The following is an 11422-nucleotide window of genomic DNA, read 5'->3' on the forward strand; positions in this document are numbered from 1 at the left end:
TGCGCTATGGTGTACCACGACGTCTTAAATCCGACAATAGTGTACAATTTGTCTCGTCAATTATAGCCTTTAGTAGGGGCATACAAAAAGTTGTCACACCCATATATCACCCTGAAGCAAATCCTGTAGAACGCAAAATCCGAAACCTTAAAGCTCAGTTAGCAATACTCGTTCAGAAACAACACAAGACTTGGCCCTCTGATTTAGCATCCATCCGCTTTGCAATGAATACTGTCAAATGTCAGTCGACCGGCTACCCAGTCGCATTCCGCACTTTTGGAAGAGAACTACGCACGACGATATACAGCATAATATCAAAGCAATAGTAGAGAGCGAGAACTTTATCCCTCAATATCACCTTATCAAAAATACGGCGATAAATGCCAGGGATGCCAAGACAACATTGAAGTAGGAGCCGAAGGTTTAATGACCACACACGTCCTCAGTGAAGCTACAGCACTATATATGTATAGCATATGCTATAGCACCTATATAATATATGGCAACCAAGTGTAAGCATTTCACCACTTGGCTTTCACCCATACTAAAAGCTTCACTGAAAACTCTAGTGAAACAGTATAAAAGCGCAATCTGTGTGCTCGACCTCTTTTATTGGAAGCCGTGCATATGAGAGGTAAGTTAAAACTGTATGAGTTGCTATGACTACTACGCTGCAATTTGCTTTAATTAAGAGGTATGGAAATGGGTTGAACAAAAAGTTTATTTTCATAAACTACCAGAGACTAATAATGCGTTCGCCTATAAGTAGATGATCTACTTTTTCGTAATTAAAAAGTGAGATTACCCATACAAAATTTCTCTCCCAAAATCTGAGATTATAAAATAACCCTATAAATACAACAAAGAAAAACGTCAAAGTAAAAACTAAATAAAATGGATGCCGGCAAAGAATACAGGTTTGTAGACATAATTCTAATAAAATGTTTGTTAGGTATTATTAACTATGTATTTATTTAACAAAACAAAGCGTGTGTCCTCTTATTACTTATTATAAAATGTAAGATCTAATTTCGAATGCGTATTGCTGTCATAATTTTTTGAAACTTCAGTAAACGTCGTTTACGGATTTCCTCCAACTGTTTATTATTAGCAGGCAATTGCTCAGGTCTTTAAATATAATTCTAATAAAATGTTTGTTAAATATTATGAATTATGGATTTATTTTTACAGAAAAAAACGTGTGTTCATAAACGTTTTGTTCTCTTATTACTAATTATAAAATGTAAAATAGAATATTCCATGCGCATTGCACCCATCATTTTTTGCAACCTCAGTAAACGTCGTATACGGATTTCCTACAAGTGTTTATTATTAGCAGCCAATTGCGCAATTAAATTAGCTTTTTCTTCGTTATATTTTCTTCATATCGTTAATAATAATTAGAGAAACCAAAAACACCGAAATATTCCACCAAAATAATTTCTATGAAGAAAAACCTCTCAAAGCAGTATTGACAGATGATTGTCAATTTTGCAGGCAATCTTTCATGTGTGAACGGGTAGATTAATTTGGTGGATTTATAGGTGATTAATGCACATGTGAACGTATTATATTTAACGTAAGGAAATAACATGCCCTGTGACATGTAGTAGTAGGCAAAACAACGAAGAGCCATTACAAATTTAAACGGAAGCAATTTCGCTATCGTTGTGCATATTTGATATTGAATACAACACCATCTATATATAACAGCATCACCAACAATATCATGACCTACACCACCGCCAGCATATACACTATCAACAAAATAGGCGTAAAAACGCCAAATGAAAATTAGCAAATGCGTATGTAAAAAAACGATTATATGTATAACGAAATAAGTATGTAAACAATGCAGACGAGCACTGCCAAATATTGTAAAGTTTGTTTAAAAAAGATAAAAACTTTGAAAAAATACTGTTAGTACTGTTTTTTAATACTTAAATTATTTACATATGGTAACTACGGATATGAAAAATATTGTCGCCTCACATTTTGCTAAAACGTAAAGTAGGCTACAGACGAAAAACTGAGTTTGAGTCAGAAATTAATAGTGCAGTTAATTGAGTGTCTAATAAACGAGCTAGAATTATGGCCCCTATTATGAGCAACATTCGATCTTCGACTGTAGTCGAAAGTGCTGATCGAACGAATTTTCATTTGGTATTATGGTGCCAAGGTGGATTTATTAAGGTGACAGCATTCACCCAGCTGAATTTTTCACCGTAGGTATGGCTTACGTCAAAATGATATGCTTTGTTTGTATGTATTGGTATGTTTACATTCGTATGTTTACATTTGCTTGCTGATTTTGACGTGATGGTTGGACCAAACGCAACAACAAATACATGTAGGGTTTTACTTATATGTGTTTGCTGTCACCTGTAATAAATTCGCCTTGTATGGTGCTCATTCGTTGAAGAATAGGACTATTGTGAATTTCGATCGCTCGACGCATTTACAATAGATAATTTTTTCTCAGCTGATACAGCAAATCAAAATGAAAGAAAAATCGATTGTGTTGAAATTCTTTGCTAACATTATTTTTAAAAGTTAAAAAAAGTATTTTTTATGAAAATGAGTACAACGGAGTTGTGGTTCGACGATTCATCGGACGATGAAAGATTAGTGGAACTAGCTAGAAGTAGAAAACAGTTGAGGGGCGCATCCAACCCCCTAGAAATGGCTTCCACTGAGTAAGTTTAGAATTTTCAAAATGTGTTGACGTACTTAATAAGAAATTTCCTTACAGTTTCCGATTAGACCCTCAACGATGATACTGAAGATATTGAAGTGGAGTCAAATAACGGAGAAGCAGAAAACATAAGATGTGAAATTCTTAGAATATTATAGAAAAATCTAAAAAGTATTAAATAGAAACCTTTACGCCACAGTTTCTGTTTTATTTTTGTTATAAATTTTCTTTATTCAATTATTCGCCATTCGAAAAAAAAAATTATTTCAGTTCCTCTACGTATTTCAGCCCATACGTGCCAAGGGAAAATAAAAATGTATTTCTATAAATCACAAAAAAAAAAAACCATTATTAACCTTAATCCATTTTGCTGCCGTTCTAACTGGTGGTCCCAAGCAATTCAGCTCCGTTGTAAATTCCTCCCATTTTTCTGCTGCTTGTACTTTGGTGGAAATCCCTTTTGCGAATTGTGGATTCTCTTCCATTAATGCAACTAGCCTTTCTAATTGCTGTTTGGTACTCATGACTTTCGACCTGCATAAAATTAACAAAATTAGTATATATTTATTATTTGGTTACTATAAAACAATAAATAATCGCAAACAACTTACATTTTAACAAGTTTCCCCACAATACGCTACACAATCGAAAGCAATATTGCATTCGACTCTAAATTCGGTATACAACGAAAATTTCGAGAGCGTTGCACCGCTCATAATACCAAATTGACATTCGATCTTCGACAACCAACGAATATCGAAGATCGAATGCAACTCATAATAGGGGCCTATAAATACAAAATGAAAAAAAAAAAAACAGAAAATACCAGAGCATGGGATAGGATTAAATGGCTTTAGTGTAGAAATAATTCCTGAACATGTTTCTACTACTATTAAGCCGAGGGGTTGTGGTGGAAATATTCGTCGAGAATTTGAAGTCCTCGTAGCTTTGTCCTGAGGTAAGAAATCTTTACTTAGTGAAGAAGATATTTTCCTATAATTTTTGCGTTTTGATTTTTGTTTTTGTTTTTTTCTCTTTCATTTTTTCTTTTCAAACTGGCATACATTACAAACATTGCAATTGCATCATCTGCGTTTTTGCTATCCATCTTTACGGTATCAGCATACAATCACATATGAGCCGCTCACCGTCTGTGGCAAACGACACAGTCGGTTCTACGTTACCGGAACGACCCGGATTTATATCCGGCCAAGGATTGTCACTTCAGCAGCATTTCCCATGTATGTAGGAGAACGTTTATGCTGCTACAACAACAATGATCATGACGTAATCGGAGTCCAACCACCACCAACAGCAGATGAAGAGCTCCAGCTATCCCACTGGATCCAACCTATCGAAACAGCAAGTTTCCTGGGCCTAATGTTAGATGAGCTAGACGAAGAGGACCGGTACGATCCCCCGACAGTCCATTCTACGTTACGGGAATGACCCGGATTTACTATATATCCTGCCAAGGACTGTCATTCCATGTATGGGAATGTTTTTTCTGCTACAACAACAAAACGTCCAGTAACTACGTTTCACTGACCGGGTTTAGTAAGCTGCTCCAACAACAAGCATGCTCGCGAGCATTGACGAATAACGTAGGGAATGCGAATGGTATGGTCGTCTGGAGACGATTCGTTCGCAATAGGGAATGAAGCTGCAAACCATGTTTACCGCGTTTATGTAATTGCATTGAATGGGACAATCACGTAATCCTTCGAATATTAAAGTAAACACTTAAGGGTAGTGCTTGAAAAATAAACCCACAAAAGCAGTTCGATTTAATCCAGGGCTTGTATAACTACCAATGAAATGTGTAATGTAATCACAATTGATAACACAGTGGACCGATGCGAAGGCCGTTTGTGGTCCCTTCTCAATCGCCGGATGTGATCTCAATCAACCACTTGTACTAGCATTTAAGTAGCTCGCCATTATCGAATCAAATGCTAAGTATGTATGTATGTACATACATTTATGTACATTAATCAATTTAAAGCCAAGTACACATGCAGGTATGTACCGCTCCTAGTGTATACATACTTAAGCACATGCATAGGTGTTATATGGATAAATACTTCTTTTATTTTTATCGGAATCCCCTTATACTTTGAACGATTATATAAAATGAAATAAATTATATGCACACACATACATATCGATGATTTTCGAGAAAAGCGACACAACTCAAAATTAACTCAAATTCGGAGTTTTGCCGTTAAAAGCAAAAATCAACTACAGAGTTTATATATTTTTATCTGGAAAAGCGTCATAAGCGAATCTTGAGGCAATTCTGAGAGATGGCGTTAGTGTCGTTTTGTCAGGTGATCGAATTGGCGGTTCACTTATCTAGAAAACTGACCCAACTCAATATTTTGTATTTTTGAATTGTGTCACTTTTCTCGAAAACCATCGATATGTAGGTTTTTTACTTCCTACATTGCCAATCGGCTTAGGCACTACAGAAAAAGTAGTGAACTCTATGTATATACATATGTATATATGTATACATATATGTATATATTGGCGCTTACACTATTTTTGAGAGTTAGGTCGAGCTCCTCCTATACATATATGAAGAGATTTTCATGGCAGAAATACACTTTTTTTTATCCGAAGGGAGAATCTTTCATAGATACCGTCAGCATAGACGGCATGGCTTAAATGCACTTGGAGGTTTGCTATTGCGTGCCGAGGGGTGACCGCTTTTATACAAATTTTTTCTATTATTAGGTGTTCTATGCTCGGAGATTCGAACCTGCGCACTTCCGAATGGTAGTCACGCACTAATCATTCGCCTACGGCGGCCGCGTAAACTCTACGAGCGTATATTTACTAAAGTGACTGACTGCATGTACGTTCATATACATACATATCAAATATTTACTTACCTATGTATGTATATATGTATGCACATATAAGTATGTTGTTATAAAATTATCAATAAACTAAAAATCTCTTATCTTTAAGCTAGCGCATACAAAATAGCTATCACTTTAAAATACCCATCTATATAAATATAATATGTATGTATATACATACATATGTAAATATGTATGTATGTAATATATATGCATATGTAAATATGTATGTATATATCTACATATCCATACACATGCGTGCATAAGTATGTACATATTTATGTATGCGCTGTGAATTAATAATAATATTAAACAATATTAATAGAAATAATATTGCATTCATATTATAAGTACATGAACATACATATATACATATACAACACCTTAGCAGAAATATTTTAAATATAATATTCATAGTTATGTATGTATATGGATGTATGTATATACCGACCAAAGTTGTATATACATTGTAATATACGTACATATATATATATGTACGTATGCATATTTAGGTACACATATATGTATGTTTGTATACGATTTGCCATAATTGCAGGCTGCCTATAATCATGCATTCGTAGAATAATCACAATTAGTTGAGTATGTATGCATATACACGCCGATTTATGTATGTACGTATGTATGTATATACAAATATATATATTCAAACTAACGTGAAATGTACATACATATGTACATAAATATGCACGAACATACATACATTCATGTGTTTGTACAAAAAATTGTTGTTTGCATCAAAGAGGGGAAAACAAAACCCGACTAAGTGTCTGGCATAACCGCCAGAGCTGGCGACATTCTGTCTGCTCCGATCAAGCGTTGTTGCCACATTTTCGTGGAGCCGCAATTGAGAATACGAGTTGCTTTACACAGCAATACACTTCGGATCTTGCCTGCCCATACATTTACAAACTTTTGAATGCACACATACACGTATGTGTGTGCATCGGGTTATATGCATGTGTGCATACGCCGCCGCGAAACTCGAAAACAAGTTTATCTGTAAATGCCCTGCGTCTGAAGCAAGAAATGATGTGATAAAAAGAAACTAGCAACGTGTATGTATTTTCATCGAGGGATTGATTTGTTTGCCTTTTCAACACAATTTAACATCGGGAACAAGTCATAGCGGCCGTTAACTCAACGCCGCCGTGCATGAAATGTGACAACAGTGTATGCTTAGTCTGATTCGGATGGAAAACCTGTTTGAAATAGCAAGAACATTCGTAATACACTACTTGCACGTACAGATGCATGGATATTTATGTACATATAAAATGAGGTATACCTAACTATGTGTGCATATATGTTTGAATGTTTGTTTGTACGTTACTTGCATGTTAGCATGTAGGCGTCTTTTTTGTGTCGTTGGGTTGAAATACATACATAAGTACCTACACAATTTGTGAATACAAGTATTAGCACACATGCATGCCTTTTCCTCCGAACATCCATTAGAACCGCTGACATACTGAAGTATATACCCATACTAATATACCTGTAAATGTGTATGCATTTCAATATAAATCTATATATGTATATAGGAATATACGCATTTACATATACATACATATTAGATCCGTAATCGTACATATATGTATGTATATGAATAAGTGCAAAAATACCCATGGAAATGTAAATACATACATACATAGGCTTATAGGTACAACAGAATAGAGTGCGAAAATCATAAACAAAAGAACATTAACTGCCGCATGTCGTTCGGAATCTGATGCACATGACGAAATTGCATGCAGCACATATGTACATACATATTTATGTATGTATATTTGTATGTATGTTCATAGAAATCAATGTTGACGCACATGTACATATATATGAATGTGCATTTTATCATCAAAGATTATATTTGAAATCCTTTAACTTCAAAAAATTTATTTATGTATGTTTATACAACAAAGCTAAGAAGGCACATATGTATGTAAATTCATATGAATATGTGGATTTTTGTCTATATACATATGTGCATCCATACAGTATGTATGTATCTATATATATATATATATTTGTATATGTATAATTTTGAATGCGTTATTTTTTCAATCAAGTTGTATACAGAGCGGGTTTTATCTAAAATATTAATAGTAGAAGACTAGCCGCATATACGCCGTGACAAATAATATCACATTAAGGTGCTGAATAATGCCGCTGATTTCTTCAAATTTTTTCCCCTGGTGATTTTGCGCATTTTCTCTATATAACAAAGTTACACTTAATAGAATGTAATGAAAAATTTATGGAATTTTTCTAATTTGTAAAAATTTTTAAATTGGATCAAGGGTTTGTTTTAGACAAATCAACATTCAAGATAAAAGGCCAAAATATTGACGCAGTATCATTCTAGAGCGGGATGTTATTGTTGTTTGAGTGCCTGTGTTTCCTCAACTGGAAAAACTTAACATACATATGTACATATATACATATGTATAAACGCTTGAAAGATATTAAAGCCAAAGATGTCCAGCCAACCTCCATTTTATTACACATATGATCATTAAAATAGGCACGCTGTCTTTATCTATAGATTTCATTGTGCCGCTCGGAAAAGTTTAAAGCTACTACTGAAATTTCGCTTTTTTACAAATGCAACCACTTCTTCATTTTGAATTTAAAAGACTCGTTATAATGAGTTGGGCATAGATACGGTTATTTTGCGCGACCACTAAAATAGGTACTTTGCTTTTCCTTATCTTCCTTTGAAAACTTTAAGTCCCCTGAATATATTCAGCAATGCGGCTGATTGAGGCCCAAAAAAGGATATTCACAGCCTGTCTTGCACTTGGTCATATACCATCCCAATGGCGACGCGTAAGAGGAGTATTTATTCCGAAACCAGGAAAAGATGACTGTTTCCCCAGTTTGACATCGGTCTGGTTGAAAAGTTTAGAACGAGTGGTAGACAAACATATTCGAGTGAAGGTATTGTCGAGAAGTCCACTTAATAGAAATCAACATGCTTACCAGAGTGGAAAATCATGTGAACAAGCCTTACACGATCTTGTTAGCAAGATTGAGCCGGGCTGGAAGCTAACGAGTAGACAATGAGCGTGTTCGTGGACATTGAGGGAGCTTTTGATAATGCCACTTTTGACTCAATATGTTCCTCTGCCGAACGACATGGAATTAATCAAACAATTGTAAAATGGATATATTCCATGCTCTCTGAGAGGTTGTTAACCGCTGGTGAGAACAGTGACGAACTAATCACAGTCAGGGCCAAGCAAGGATATCCCCAAGGGGGTGTTCTTTCTCCGCTGCTGTGGTGCTTCGTCGTAGACTCTCTACTAGCGGAGTTTCAGGAACTCGGTTTTCATGTCCAAGCATATGCGGACGATGTCTGTGCGCTAACATCGGATAAATCCCTAAGGAGGCTTTGCACGAAAGTGCAGAGTATTCTTGATAAAATCGATGACTGGTGCATGAGACAAGGTCTTTCCGTCAATCCGAACAAAACCACCATAGTCTTGTTCACGAGAAAACAGAAATTAGGAGGACTTAGTCTTCCAACACTGAAAGGTGTGACACTTGGTCTTTCCGATGAAGTTAAATATCTAGAAGTAATCTTGGATAAGAAGCTGACTTGGGAGACACACGTTTCATTGAAGGTGAATCACGCAATAAGGATTTTGCAGCAATACCGTAGAGCCTTTGGCATAACCTGGGGTCTATACACAGCACTTATCAGACCTATTATAACTTACGCCTCCGTGGTCTGGTGGATATACACAACACTTATCAGACCAATCATCAATTATGCTTCTGTGGTTTGGTGGAGACGGCCTATAATTAGGTCCACACTCTGGGGACTATACAGGCTGCAAAGAATTGTATGTTTATGCATTACGGATAGTATGCACCTGCGTTGCTCTAAATGCTATGCTTGATTTGCTCGCCATGGATCTTAAGAGACAAGAGGAAGCAATAAAAGCAATGTGTAGACTCCATAAATATGGTTTCTAGCACGAAGATGGAACTTCGGGACACAGAGAAATCTTTAAATTGCTATCTGAGCAGTATCCACTGTTTTTGGCACCTAAAGACGACCTGATCCCCATAGTTGCATTTACAAGGAAATTTGATGTCAGATTTCTATTGCGTGAGCAATGGAATGATCCAAAATGCATTTTGACGGATATTTTCTTTACCGATGGGTCCAAGAATGAAATAGGGTATGGAGCCGGATGGTACTTAACCGATAGTAATACGTATCACTATGCTAAGGAAATGGCAAGTGTTTTCCAAACGGAAATTTTTGCATTCGGAAAGTAGTCGAATGGATACTTGAGAAGAGATAGAGCGGGATACAGATTGGAGCTTTCAGGGACAGTCAGGCTGCACTGAAGACCCTGGAGAACGCGAAGCAAACCTCAAAGATTGTTCAATTTGTGATGTTAGAAGAAGCTTAATTATGTCGCAGAACAGGCTTGTACACTTATGGCTACCAGAACACTCCGGTGTTCAAGGAAACGAAATTGCCAATGAATTGGCCAACCGGGGATCAGCGGTTCACCCACAAGGGCCAGAGCCAATAATCGGAATCAGTTCCGCAGGAATCATGAATGAGAGAGCGATGGTCCTGTCTAAAACGCTGCAGAACTGCAGAGTGTTTTGTAACAAGTCCGAACAGAAAACTGTCAAATTTTCTACTAAAACTTGGAAGAAAAGACGTTCCGTTGACGGTCGGTATTATAACAGGACACAACCCATGGGGCAGCATATGACCACCATTGGAATCATTGAAGACCCAATGAGCCTGTCGTGCTTGGAGGAGGCGAATAGCACTGAGCACTTTCTCTGTGAGTGTCCTGCCTTTGCTAGGGCAAAATCTGGAGGATATTTACAGATTTGATAAAGAATCTGGAAAATTCTCACTAACTACCTTTGACTCTGTCTCTATTCTTTCCTATCTTTTTCTCTGATACTTTTCTCCTTTCCTCCTTTTTTGCCTGAGTGTTTTAGGACCCACCAAATCTCTTATTGAATGAATTATTATTGAAGTGAAAACTTCTTTAGAATCGTTGGGAGTGATTTGAGAAAAAGTGAAACGAAAAAAGCGACCCTCTTGGCTACGAAGCGTTATATTATATGTTGATATAAACGTAGCGACGAACTAAATAACTTTTATTTTTTCTTGTGATTCGAACCAAGGATTTTGGATCGGAAGCTCACATTGCTAGTCGTTCGGCTACCGCGCCATGCTGTAGGCGCTGGCCTAAAAGTTATTTAGTTACGAAGCGTTATATTATATGTTGATATAAACGTAGCGACGAACTAAATAACTTTCAGGCCAGCGCCGACAGCATGGCGCGATAGCCGAGCGACTAGCAATGTGAGCTTCCGATCCAAAATCCTTGGTTCGAATCACAAGAAAAAAATTTTTTTTATACAGTTATTTTATTTTATTTTATTTTATGATATGTTTATGAGGAGCTTTTTTTCATGGCAGAAATACACTCGGTGTTTTGCCATTGCCTGCTGAGGGGTGAGCGCTATTAGAAAAATAGTTTTCCTTAATTTTGGTGTTTTCACCGAGATTCGAACTGACGTTCTCTCTGTGAATTCTGAATAGTAGTCACGCACCAACCCATTCGGCTACGGCGTTTGTTTAATTTTACTGATGCAAAAATGAGGGAAAATATTTGAATAAAGTTTGCTTACTGTTTACACATTTTCCAAAGGTGACGGAGAACCAAAAAAAAAAGTCGATTTTCAAACAAATACGAGTGCATATGTGTAATTGTGTTAGAGTTTCGGTCACGCAGGTTTTGCTGGGGACGCTCATAATAGCAACCGCGTGTGTATTTTTATATTCTTAAATATT

This window comes from Anastrepha obliqua, chromosome 2 (genome assembly GCF_027943255.1).
Source record: "Anastrepha obliqua isolate idAnaObli1 chromosome 2, idAnaObli1_1.0, whole genome shotgun sequence".
NCBI lineage: Eukaryota > Metazoa > Arthropoda > Insecta > Diptera > Tephritidae > Anastrepha > Anastrepha obliqua.